Source organism: Cheilinus undulatus, linkage group 4, assembly GCF_018320785.1.
Source record: "Cheilinus undulatus linkage group 4, ASM1832078v1, whole genome shotgun sequence".
Classification (NCBI taxonomy): domain Eukaryota; kingdom Metazoa; phylum Chordata; class Actinopteri; order Labriformes; family Labridae; genus Cheilinus; species Cheilinus undulatus.
This window is the reverse complement of record NC_054868.1, coordinates 32,022,319-32,035,669: the sequence shown is the minus strand read 5'-3', so window position 1 is coordinate 32,035,669 and position 13,351 is coordinate 32,022,319. Positions and strand designations below refer to the sequence as shown.

The window sequence follows — 13,351 nt, the reverse complement described above, 5'->3', positions numbered from 1 at the left end:
ATTTTTAAAATGTTTTAGGGGGGTTGAATTTTTTTGCTAAGAGTTTTGCATATTTTGCATGGGTTGACTGATAGCTGAGTGCTTTGTAGCAATTTGTCAGGAGGCTTTAGGCTGCCTCAGCTCAACCTCTTTACCTGTTACTGGATTAAAATTCCCTCAAAACCATAGGCAGATGTCACTGAGACGATATCACTGATAATACTGTCAATGCATATAGAATCAGAGCAAAAAGTAAAAAGTAGCAGGCTGTTTCAGAACAATGCCGGTGTGATTTAGTCACAAGTCATGCTCTGAAGACAGCAGGACATGTTAAAGATGGCCATCAGCTCAGTGCTTCTAGACACAGAGACATGTGGTTACTGGCCTGACAGGTCTGAAATGAACCCGTACACAGGGTTCAACACAAACAGCTTTACAGTATAACAGTCAGAGAGAAGTGGTGTTAAAGGGTTTAAGAAGAGTAAAGAGAGTTTTTCTAAAATAAAATGAAAAATAGAACGTAAGACTACAATGGCTACAAAATGAAACCTGAAAAACAAAATCACTCGTATAAGGTTTTATTCTCACGTTCAAGAATTTCAAGTTTGTTGGCCGAGATATTTGTTTCTTTTCTAGATGCAGGTCTTTAAATATTTAGGATACTGCCACTTAAAATCTCACATTAATTAAAAACACAAAAAATTGTATTCATTTCCATGAAAAACTGCTAATGTGTGAAAAAGAACCATAGATTTACAAGCTAGTTTGAAAGTTTAACATCTGTCTGCTCTAACTCATATTAACATCAACTCTCTGGCCATCTTTTCAAGCTTGTCACTTACTGATTCATCAGGTAAAATGTTGAACTTTTGAAATAGTCAAAATTTTGCCACAGTAGTTTCCCCTGATCCCCAAACGGACTCCCATCAACAACCCAAGAGAGGGAGCAAAAACAATCTGGCATATGCGTGCATGAAGGGAAAAGTACACACAATACAAAGTGTGTGTGTCTGAGTTTAACAGAAGTTCTGACTTAAAATACCCAGACAGAGAAAAGACATTTGTGCCACCGAAGAGGGGTCTGTCACTTCCTCCTTTGAAGGGTCACGCTGTCATCCTGCAACTACAATCAACCAATCAGAGCATCCTGCCTATGATTAACAGTCATGACTCAGCACAAAAAGGGAGCCTTACACACACCACACACATTAAAGTCCAACGTTTTTTTCTTCCATCCTGATGAAAGAAGTTTCCCCTTTTGCCTAGAATTCAGTCAGCTGACACTGCAGTCATGTGGCGTGTCACCAACCAATGGCAGAACAGGTTCTTTGTGTGTTTAGGTGCTACAATCACTGCCAAGGTCAAGGAGACGAAGAAGGAGAGAGAGAGAGAGAGAGAAGTGTAACACTACAGCACATTAGCAGAGATAGAGTCATAACCACACAGCAGTCTTTTATTATCTGACCAGTAACCATTGTGACGTAAACATGGCCGACTGTCATCTTTTCTGTGGAACAACACCTACCATCATGTGACACTAGTTCAACCTCAGATGAAGTAATAGTTTATAACAGACCAAAATATGCTCAAACCAGAGTGGACGAACATAAAAAAAAACCTTTTCACAACTTGTGCCTTTATGGTGGCCTATTTAGTGCTTGATTGCATTGAAGTCCATTGTGGCAAACTCAGATTACTATTATTCATACACGTATGTGCTTTAATACAGTCATCTGTACGATTATAATGTGTAATAAGTAGGGTAAACAGTAATATTGCTTGCAAGTAAAATTGCCATTGATCCAATAAAATTTACTGAAAACAGTGAAAAGTATTTCAAGTGCACCGAATTGTTACTTTTGATTCCTAAAGGATCAGGGTTAAAAACTAACTTAAGTGCAAAAACAACAACTGACAAATCTCTAACAAGCTTCTTGTTTAATTTAGTAACTCTTAACAAGTGGGAATGGACCCTAAAGTGGGTTCAACTACCTCAAGTGAGTTATGAATGTCTGCCTGGAAAAGAAAAAACAGTGACGAATGTAGGTAACTAAAAAGTTACCTACATTTGTTAAGAGTCAACAGATTATCAGCCTTTCAGATTATTGTGACTGATGTTTGGCATTTGTCCGATTTTTGTTAATTCCATGATATTTTACTGACAATAAGTAAAACTGATTATCAAAAAATATGCTATTTTTGCTCCATTGCCAAGTTTGTCTTTCCCAGTGGTTTTATTTCCACTCTCCACAGTCTCACCCAAAGTCCTTGCAAACAATACAATCTGATTGGCTAGATGTCACATGAGCACTAGCCAAGAAAAACTTATACCTGGGTACCACTGACACAGTGAGTGTAAAGTATAACTTCCAATTTTTCCTGCTGCTGCTACTGTGTTGCTTTGTGCCTTTCTCATGCTAGAGCTAAATTAATAGTTTATCTTTTTTATCATGCAATTTTACTCTTGCCACATCAAGCACACTGTATGTATAAACGTATATTGGTTCTAAATATCAGTTATTGGTCTCATGAACTAATAACTGATAGCAGTATTGGCTCTAAAAAAACAATATCAGTCTACCCCTAAATTGATATTTCAAAATTGCGGAATAAAGTGAAGTAAAAACTATAAATGCATGTTCTCTTGTGGCTTTGACAATTTTAAACAAGTTGCTTTTATTCTGTCTCTTTCTACAACTAATATTTCATTCATTTTCCATTAAATAATTTTAAGTAGTTGACATTTTTTTTAGAAATTCTGGTTGAAATTTCTCATCAGCAAGGTGGCCCCGAGTCCAGAGGCTAGACCAGTTAAGATCCACTGATTTAATTAATTGAGCACATTTATAATAATCATCATGAAGGTATTCCTTTCCCTTTTGGGGAGATCAGCTGAGCCTGTTATTGTCTGTGATCATTCTAAGTTATTTCAACCTCTGATAGCAAATTTTTCACCCCACAATTAAAATTTCCTGTTCTGGGTTTCTTTAGACACTTTAAGATGATGTAATTGGACCACACATCAGATCCAAGTTTTTCCTTTGCTGTAGCTAATTCTGCACATGCATTGCTCATGGAGATTAATTTTGGGTTTTGTTGTAAATAATAGAAGAGAATAGAATAGAAACACCTTTTGCTACTGTAATCCCCCCATTTGTGAAGCTATAATGTGGTTCATTATGATCATAAAGTCACAAATTGTAGTTGCAACACCCATCTAGGTAAGCTTTATTGGCACTTTATCTAGTGGCAATTTAAAACCTGCAATTTACCTTACTACTCATATACTGGAAGGACAGTTTGTCAGGTACATTAACACATTCACACACGCAATTTCACACTAGGAAAGTGAGACAGGAAAATAAAAAAAGGCAGATAAAAGCTGAATGAACGATATGTGAAATTTAACATCAGATAACTTCTAAAAAATTTCATTCACACCAAATGGAGTGTAAGATAGGAAACAAATACATCCTGAGAAACTTTAACAGATCAGCTTATTGACTATGGACTCATGCCATTGAAAGACAATTGGACACTAAAAAGAGACGGATGATTTTTAAGACAGAGGATAAAAACATCCTCTTTAAAAACTGGTTGTAAAAGGAGTTATGGGATCAGAATGCGCATGTAAAACAGGGACGGATCACTGATCACACTAGTGTCTACAAAGGAGTCAAGTCCATGTGGCCCCATATTGGAATGCCTTTTAAAAATAAAGCTTAACACATCCCGCAATGATAGTATAAACCAGTTTTTACCTAAAGACACCCAAAAACACTCTATAAATGCTGTTTAAAAATAATCTCCCAAAACCTGAGGGGTTTTCTGGAAAACAAAAGACAAATCACAGAATTTCATTGTTTTTTTATAAGCTTTAACTTCTTGGCTTTAACTGTAAATATCTGCATTTGTTGTTCTATATCTAAACAATCAACATCCTCTTCTTCAAACATGGCCCTAAAACTCTGAACCTTGGCTACAAGGTCTACAGTCACATTGTAATCTGCATTGGTACCATTGTTTTTCTCTTTGTCTAACAAACTCCCATAGTCTGCCTCTACTTTTTTATTCATCAGCTTTTACACATAGAGGCTACAGAGGCTAACCCCAAAATATTTATGTGCATTTTAGTGAATCATGTTGCAGTTCATGGGTCAATTGTCTTACAAACAATAAAATCATCCAAAACATGCTAGTATGCATTGGGTCTTTAAGGTAGAAGCATGCCAGTGTCAAATCCAGGTGTAAAGGTATATACATAAAAACTTTGTGTCCAGCATGAATGGTTTAAGGAATCAAAGGACGTGTGGAGACAGCATTCAAACCAAAGGGTGATGCCACTGGGACCATTATTGTTTTAAATTCAACAGGTTCAAAATTAAAAAATTGCCTGACCCCTCACTCACAACCATAAGGCTCACATAGCTCTGAGATATTCTTATTAATAATAAACAGAATATCTGTTATAACAAGTCATGACGAACTTTAGCTAGTGACCCAGAGGGCTAAACTACCTGCATGAGTAAAGGTTAGGCTTGGCTGATGCCTTAATACAACTTATACTTCAGCAGCTTACTGCATATATCTCTGGTTTGGGTATGTATCTCTGTTTTTGTCTGGATAGTAGAGATTCGTCTGCCCTCAAAATGTTCAACAAGTGGCAGGGAAAAGGCATTATCATAATGAAGTTTGCTCTTGTGACCAATTAATTATTACACATTATTGGCTTTAGCACAATGTGATCTCAGTTGTTAAAGTCAGATTACGATTTGATCACCAAAGACGTCCTTTAAAACACACTGTTAGCAGAAGTACATGCACATGTGAGCCTTTGTGTGCATGTACAGCTACATTTTGTCACTTTTGTGAATGGGTTCACAGAGTCAGCCTTGGTCCGTGGAACATTCCATTCTAGCAGGGAGCAGGGGAGGCAGAGCATGTGCATGTGTGCATGCGTGAGGACTGTAGGAGTGCTGGTCTTTGTGTGTGTGTGTGTCGGGTCAAATGTTTTCATGAGATCCAGTTTAATAAAATAACCCGCTCACTTTTTCACACAAATAGACTCTGCTAAATAACGCTTGCATTTGCTGGACTTTGCTGCCAGAATGGAATCAACTACCACACACATCCAGCCACATACACACACACACCTTGCCTCTTGGCCTGCTGTCCAGACAACAAGCCCATTGTCCAAGCAACAGGTATGCATAGAAGAGCCTGTTTGCAAGTGGATGCTCAGTGTTAAAGGATGAGTCCTTAGTTTTCAGGCCTATTTTAAAGCAACAGTGGCACTAGCATGACAAATATAAACTAGTATCATTAATGATACTGTACCTCCTGTCCATACTTACATGTATTATTGACTAATTCTTAACATGACTCCAACTAGTGCAGTGATTCTTGATATGATCTCCCATCACTTACACTAGAATTAACTTATGAGACATCAGAAAAAAGAACAATCACTTTTACTAGACCTTTGGGCAAATAAGAAGTTAAAGAAACAGAGCTGAATTTAAAAAAATACAAACTATCCTTTTAGTCAAAGCACTCATAATTAAGTCTCAGGAGGAGGAGGAAGAAACTAGCAGTGAAATGAAGCATTATAACAGCATTAGTGCAGAAGCAGGTTGAAAGAAAGAAGGGGGGCAGGCTGCATATGAGGATCGGGTGGAGGGGAACAGGGGAAAGAGAGGTTACGCAGGAGTCAAAGGTTGGACCGCAGGAGGGGTTCTTTGGGGGAAGAAGGGTAGGAGGGCGACTGTTGATGCAGCCTTCACAGTGAGTGGACATCGAGTGTTTACACACTCAACAGTGTGCATCGTTCCTGCAATGAGAGACAGTTACACAATGTCTCATCACGTCGAGTCCCTTGCTTTATAAATTATCAGGTTTTCTTGCTGAAGTTTGGTGATAAGGGTATAGATTTGATTTAATTTGTCTGGGATTTAGTGGTGATTGAAACATTAAAAGATGGATTCTAATACTATTCTGGGTAAGTGCTGTAAAGTATTTTCTCAGAACTACGATCAGCTGAAGAAATATGACATCTGTTACAAAGAGGTGTGTTCAATTGTGAAAACAAGCCATTACACAGAAATTCTGATCCCACACCACATCAATGACACCACATGGGTCTTAGAGATTTCCCTGTATCAAACTGAATCATGATCTTTCCATACGAGAATACAGAATAATATATATATATAAATATATATATATATATATATATATATATATATATATATATATATATAAAATATGATCTGACTACATCTGTGCTTTTGAACAGCACTGACATTCATTACAAGATCACTGGATAAAACATTTAAAAATGGACCTACAGTGGTTTGTTTTTTGTGACTTTCAATCAAATAAAAACTATTTTTTCCAGACATATTTTATTACCTCCGCCAAGGAGGTTATGTGATTGGCAGGGTTTGTTAGTTAGTTAGTTAGTTAGTTTGTTAGCCACATAACTCAAAAAGTTATGGATGGATTTTGATGAAATTTTCAGGAAATGTCAGAAATGTACAAGGAAGAACTGATTAGATTTTGGGAGTGATCCAGATCACCGTCTGGATCCAGGAATTTTTTTTTAAAGGGTTCTTTACTATTGGGAGATAGGGCTAATGGCGGAGGTCTGCGCTCTCTGAGTGCTTTTCTAGTTATCTAGTTATCTAGCTCTAGTCACACCTGAGCTAAAGTCTTAACTTGAACCATCTGTTTCAAGTGTGAGTGCCACTTGTAAGACTGATATTGTCCAAAACAAAAATTTCTGTTGAAAACTCAATTTATGTAAAATTAATTCCTTTGAGACAAGGTTTTGTCTGTCTACAGTGATGAGAAGTTGAATGTGATATTGGAGATATCCTCACCAGATGCACCACAGTATTGGTCATCATTTCAAAATAACACATGCTTGAGGCCTCTGTGGTCTGTGTTGTGTCAACGATGAGGGCGGTCTGTCATGAGTAAAGGCAGTGGCAGTGTGACGTTATACAGGTGCTTAAACCTCTGATGAGGGAGCTCAGGCTGGTGGTTTGTGACTTTTAGATGACAGTGTATGACTTTGACACTGTAGAGGTTTGTTTGACATCCTTTACACCAGGAAGTTTTATTTGCCTTAACTAAACCTTCGGCATAAGGGGAGGGATCAAACAGAAAAGTATATATTTATAGTTTTTGTGAGGCTCATTTTGGACACACGTTGAGGACTTGTCAACAGCTAAATCCAAAAAAGTCACGGTCTGATAGCAATATAGATCAGGTGGGAGTGCAAATAACAAAATGAGTGATATGTTTCAGCAAATGGCAAAACTAGAATTTCTACTTTTTGGTCATATGTCTCTACTGACCAGTCAGGTTGAAGTTTGTGTCAATCAGGATTTCCAACAAAACAGCACCAAAAGAGCCCAGAGTAGACAAGACAAAAGACAACACAACTCTAACAGGACAGCAGGAGTGGGATGCTATTAAATGCTAGAGGTCACACAACAGTCATTACAGCAGGAATGTAGATTCAAGGCAGTATCTTTATTAGTACCTCAAAAAGAGCATTTTCTGTGCACGCAGGAGTTGTGAGGCACCTGATTCAGTCACTATCTGTGCCTCCATGCAGAACAAGAGATTGTCCGTTGTCCTTTCTCACCAAAGCAGAAAAGGTAAACTGCTTGCCCACTTGAGAGAAATAAGGTAAAGGGTGTAACCAGGAGGTGGCCATGCTCACCCTAGATATCTGATTGGCCACCCCAAAACTCTAAACTATGATTAATTATGTGCTTTGTCAGAGTTAAAACTTATACTTAATCAATTCTGGGTTGTCTAGCTGGCTGCTTGTAGATTTCACTTTGCTTTTTTTGGTACTTGAAATAGTGGATTCTGAAATCTTCCGACCAAAACCACACTGGCAAAAAAAAAAAAAAAAAAAAAAAAAAATCCAGGCCCAGAGCCTCAAGATGGTTTGAAAAATGTAAAAGGCTTTTAATTCATTGGGGTAGAAACATTAAAAATACACCAATGTGTATCTGCTTGTGCCTACTTCAAGGTGTAGTGTATTTTTTATCTTTCTAGTCCAATGAATTAAAAGCCTTTTACATTTTTCAAACCATCTTGAGTGCCTCGACCCGGATTATTTTTGCCAGTGTATTTTTGGCCACAAGTCTTCAGTCCCTTCCATAAATGTTATTCTTTCATGTGAGTTCAGGCCACCCTAGTTTAAATCGATGCCACAGTAGGACCACCTGAGTCAAAACAAAGTGGCTATCCCAGAATCAACCAGACGTTCTAAAATTCACTTTAGATAATAGAATATGGTGTTTGTGTGGGATTTGATTACTAAAGCTGACTTCGGTGCATGAGATTGGGGGTCTGAATCTGGGCACAATCAGTATCAGTGTGAATCCTTTGCAACGTCCTTACCACCGTGAACACCTGTCCATGCCTCAGATGTACATCGCCTTGGATAAAAGCATCTGCTACATGACATTGTAACAGTGAACAAGCAACCATCACCTGAGTACCTGGGCTGTGGGAGGAGAGTTCTGTTAAAAATCCAACCATTATATTTCAGTGCAAATGGACATTGGTGCCAAAATTCAAAGGCACCACCTGCATTAAAAACCAAGAGATCACATCCACAAAACAGGACAAAAAACGCCTGGAAAGTGTTTTTTGAAGACATTATGTTGTCAAAGCTAAGTTGGCCATTGTCCCCATCATTTTGCATTTAAAACTGTTTTTGAAAAATTGATTTTTATTTTAATCTCCTGTTCGACTAGAATTTCTTGAGATATCTTAGATGAAGAGGGGAGCTAACAAACCAGTCTTCTTTAGCATTCGAGTTTTTATCTTGGTTAACACCTAGCGTGCATTTTGTCCAAAGTTTCTACTAGTCACGTTATTTTCTTGTTGGCTTTTGGTTTAGAAACCTAAATTTTGGATATTTCCTTGCATTTAATAGCTCTGCCTACCTGTACATGCGATCCTAATTTCTACCTGTCTAGACCTCAGTGTTGGTCAGTGTTTGCCTGATCAGGAGGGTAGCTAAAGAGGGGGGTTGAAATGGAGGTGGAGGGGGAGGTAGAGGGGAAGAATGTGGCCATTGTGCTTTCCAGGTATGTGTGTTTGTTACAAACAGAAGAAAGAGGGAGAGAGGAGAGAGAGGCTGATCAGATCTTGTTACAGGTGTTTTATAAACAACACAATAGTGCTAACAGGTAACCTCCTCTCTCTCTCTGTACTTTCCTTTAGTCTGTAGCTTTAGATTTCTGCTGCACAGTTGCAGGATTAGGCTTGTGGCTTTGTCACACACACACAGTGAATCTTTGCTTCCCTGTCATGAGCATGAGGTGATCATGTGACAGTCATGTGACAGGGCCAAATACTACGTGTATATAATTCATGCCGTTTAAGCTCTTTCCCTTCCTTTTGCTGGAGCTTTGCTGAATAATACTTTCCTGTCAGTGTCCTGCTTTTAAAAACAGTTTGACCTTCGTATGAAGGGAAAAAATATTTTATTTTTCTTCCTGTTGCCGCCTGTTTCTCAAATGTTTTCTGTTTTCCTGTAACCAGATACCACTGAGGTCACGCTCGAGGAAAAGTCTAGATTCAAATTCCTGTCTTGGAAAAGTGTTTGTCCCTTTTTGCATTCGTGGAATGTGATACGGTGGGTTGAGAGATAAGTATCATTTTAAAAAATGTCTCACCTCCTGAACTGTCTTGCTCAATCAGCAATGAAACCACAACCACTTTCTGTCAAAAGACACCGACTGGTAGACTGACAGACATGTAGGTCTGTTAGAATAATAGCAATCCTGAACCAACCTATGTAACAGGTGTCTATTTTTAGTTTTGTTTTTGTATGAGCCGGTTCTGAGAAACCGTGTCATCAATTTATCAGGTCTGACAAGCAAGTCAGCACACACATAGACACACACGCACCTAATACTTCCAAAAATATTTAGAGTATTCACGAGGAAGTTGGTCATCACCATGTACTTCCCTGTTCTCCACCTCTACAGGTGTCATTGAAAAGAAAGTAAAAAAGAAGAGAAAGTAAATCTCTCATAACACAGCATCCCTGAGCTTTCAGTCTTATGTCTAGGGATGCACGGATGCATCACTTTAACATTAGTATTGATCTACATCGGCCCTTTTGACAAACATATACCAGTGGCAAATAATGTCAACTGATGTTGACAGCAGATGTTTAACTGTTGTACCAATCAAACTGAATGACAGTATTCAGCAAAGCTGACATCTGATATTCATTATTAGGCAGAGGATTTGACCTGCTGGACAAAATATGAACTGTTTTCATGGTCAAACATGAGAGAAAATGCTGGAACTGTGGGGGGTGTTACACCAAAAAAGTAATGAAAATAAACACATATTGGTGTCCTTAACGGCCATCGGCATAGTTGTACTATCAGCACCAGCCCTGATTCTTACAATCAGTCTATTACATCTCATAAAAATGAGGTAGCTATGTTAAATTTGGTCTTAGTCTAAGTCACTGGATTAAAATAATCTTCTTTAATAGGGATGGACTATATTATCGGAATGATACTGGTATCAGCAGATGTGAGCATTTCCATTGATATTAACAAGTGATATTTTCGCTATAAAAATCTGCCAATATCAGTTGTAAATATGGGCCATACATAAGGTTAGTGGGGCTAGACAAACACACCTACATCAGCTGAAGTCCTTCATTCAGCATCATTTCTTACACTGTGTGTGTACAAAATGTATTTTAAGGACTATAATTTGTTTATTTGTTCAAACTTTAAATTGTGTGTTTTAACGACTGAAGTTTAAGGTATGAACTAATTTGTAAATCTTGGCATATTGGTATTGGCAAAAATTCAATATCGTGCATCCCTATTTTTAACCTTTTTTAATTTAGTCCAGTTTTAGTCAACAAAAAGTCCTTGACTTTTAGACTTTACTATTAGTTGAAACATTTATTCTTTGAATATATTTTTTAAATTTAATTATCCAAATTGTGCAATTAATAAGAATATAAAAAAATCATATTATTGTACTATCTATACTTTAATTGATTTAAGGTGCACCTCACTCCACTGTGCAACTTAAATGCGCAATGGAGAAATATCATGGATTTTGAATGTCCAACAATCCAGCATTTACATTTTAGTTTGTTTTAGTCTGCTTAATAAAGATAAAATGTTTGTTATGTCAGAGTTTTTATCATCATGGATGTTTTTTAGCTTGTCTTTGTCTAGTCGTGGGAAAAAAGGCAGTTGCATTTAAAATGGTTTTTGTTTCATTCTGGATTTCTGTCCTGTCTTAAACTAAGGGTAATTGACTTCATGTTTGGATAGAGACCTGATGTCATTTAGAAATAAAATAAGGAATTTTGGCAGATCAAAGATTATGATATTAACTTGAGCACAGACAAAGGAACTTGCTATGGACTGTGAAGGAAAGTAAGGGAACTGTGAAAAGGTGAATGGCTGCTGTCTGTGAGTTGTGTAAACTGAAATGAGCCATTAAGGTGCAGTGGTGTACTTATTTTACATCACTGTAGCTGCAGGGAGATGTTGCAAAAGTAAGCTGAGTAGGACAATAAAGCATGCGACTGATGCAGTTAAAAGAGATACTGCACTAATTTTAGACCTTAATCACAACGTGAGTAAAGCGTAAATGCTGACAGCCCTAAAAAAGATGATCTTGACGTTGTAGAAACGCATACAAAGACTGTTACTGCACATATGGACATGTGCATTCACATACGTAAACGCTCACTCCACTTCACCTCGTTTGTACAACAACAGGACACCCAAGGCTAACTGGCGCCCTGCTTAACCAGTTTCTGAATAACACACACACACAGCGACAGCTCAACAAGACAGCAACTGATCTCTCTCGCTCACACACAAACACACATCCCAACACAAATAAACATTGAGTCCCTGTCTCATAACCTTGCAGTGAAGGTTAGAGCAGTCAGCTGGGTCAGTGTGAACACTGGACCAGCTGAAGAAATGTCCTTCCAGATACCCACTGTGCGTGTGCATTTGTATTGTGTGTTCGTTCTTGGTCGCCCAGGTGAGAAAACACAAGACCCTGAACTTTTAAAAGTTGAGACAAAAAGAGAAAGGAAAGAAAAAGAGGCACATGATAATTTTGCAGCCAACCTGTAGGATGATGGGACGTGTAGTCTCTGTGCTGCTGAGGTTACTTCTGCCACCTTCAAAAGCAATGATCCAGTTTGTCACTTTTTCATCTTTTCTTCCTCTTCCTCTCCTCCTCAACGCTGTCCGTCAGGTTCTTTGCAACCTCTTGTTCACTGTCAAGGCGCTTCCTGTCTTCAATGACAGGTCCCCCCCAGAGAGCACAATCAGGAGAGATCTATGATCACATCTAACTAATACACCGCACACGCTCACATTCACACTGAGGCAAAGGACAAGTCAGAGTTTCTCTTCTCCTTTTGGTGTTTTTTTGAATTCTGACTCAGATCCTCTCTGGTTTTTTGTCCTCTCCTCTGCTCCAGTCACGACAGTGCTCGTAGACGCAACAGCGGGAGACAAGAGAGAGAGGAGGAGGAGGGAGGTGGTGGGGGGGGATCGCACAAGGTCTCCGCAAGTGGAGGAGAGAGAAAGGAGGGAGCGCTGAAGGTGGCAGAGTTGAAGGAAAAGAGGGAGGGAGAGATGGAGGGAGGAATGGCAGTGGTAATTAGTGAGTCTGTACCTGACTCTCACTGACATAAGCCCCACATTCCTCAGAAGCGAGGAGGGGGAGAGGCAAGGGAGGGGAAAAGAAAGGAAAAAGTTGGGAACACACACACATTAACACGCTAATGATCCAACATTACAGAACACACCACTCACCTAGAAATAAACAGTAAACTATCCTGCTGGCAGCGCACCATAGTCCTGCAGTCATCAGATCAAGTCTTCATCATGATCAGTAAGGGTGTTGCCCAACTTTCCAAAAAAGTGCTCATAATTTTCTTGTCACTGAAGATTCTCTCTATCTTTCTTTCTGTGTCCTCTCTCTCTGTCTGTCAGTATGTGTATGGTGTACACACTGCCTGCTCCTGAAACTCACCAAACCAGAATCTGACTGCCCAAATCCTGAACACACCTCCACCCTCCCTCTCTTCTATCATACCGGATGGGAAATGCTATCCTCCTGTGGCCCTGTCCAACCTGTGTATGTGTGCAAACTTCAGCCGCTGCAGCATTCCTCTAAAGGAGGCTCCTGCACGCCTCAAAACTTCACACCACTTACTGTTCGATCACCACATGACCACCCACAGCCAACCTTTCTCTCCTGCTCATTCACAAAAGTACACACCTGTGATGTCACCGTGACACGCTCTTTATGTTTCAGCGAC

General features: G+C 38.9%; 1 protein-coding gene across 10 annotated transcripts in view; it reads right to left on the bottom strand.

The window, feature by feature from the left end:
* rbm47 (RNA binding motif protein 47) overlaps nucleotides 1–13,351 on the bottom strand; it is a 45,604-nt gene that overhangs the window by 31,818 nt on the left and 435 nt on the right. For 5 of the 10 annotated variants that reach the window (XM_041784785.1, XM_041784797.1, XM_041784794.1 and 2 more), the window contains exon 1: nucleotides 12,147–12,507. The exons of 1 other annotated variant lie outside the window; for it this stretch is intronic. The gene's annotated coding sequence lies outside the window, so the exon portion shown is untranslated. Of the gene's footprint in view, nucleotides 1–12,146; nucleotides 12,509–12,842; nucleotides 13,107–13,351 lie in introns of those variants that run through there. 4 more of the 10 variants (XM_041784786.1, XM_041784787.1, XM_041784792.1 and 1 more) reach the window with 4 other exon arrangements.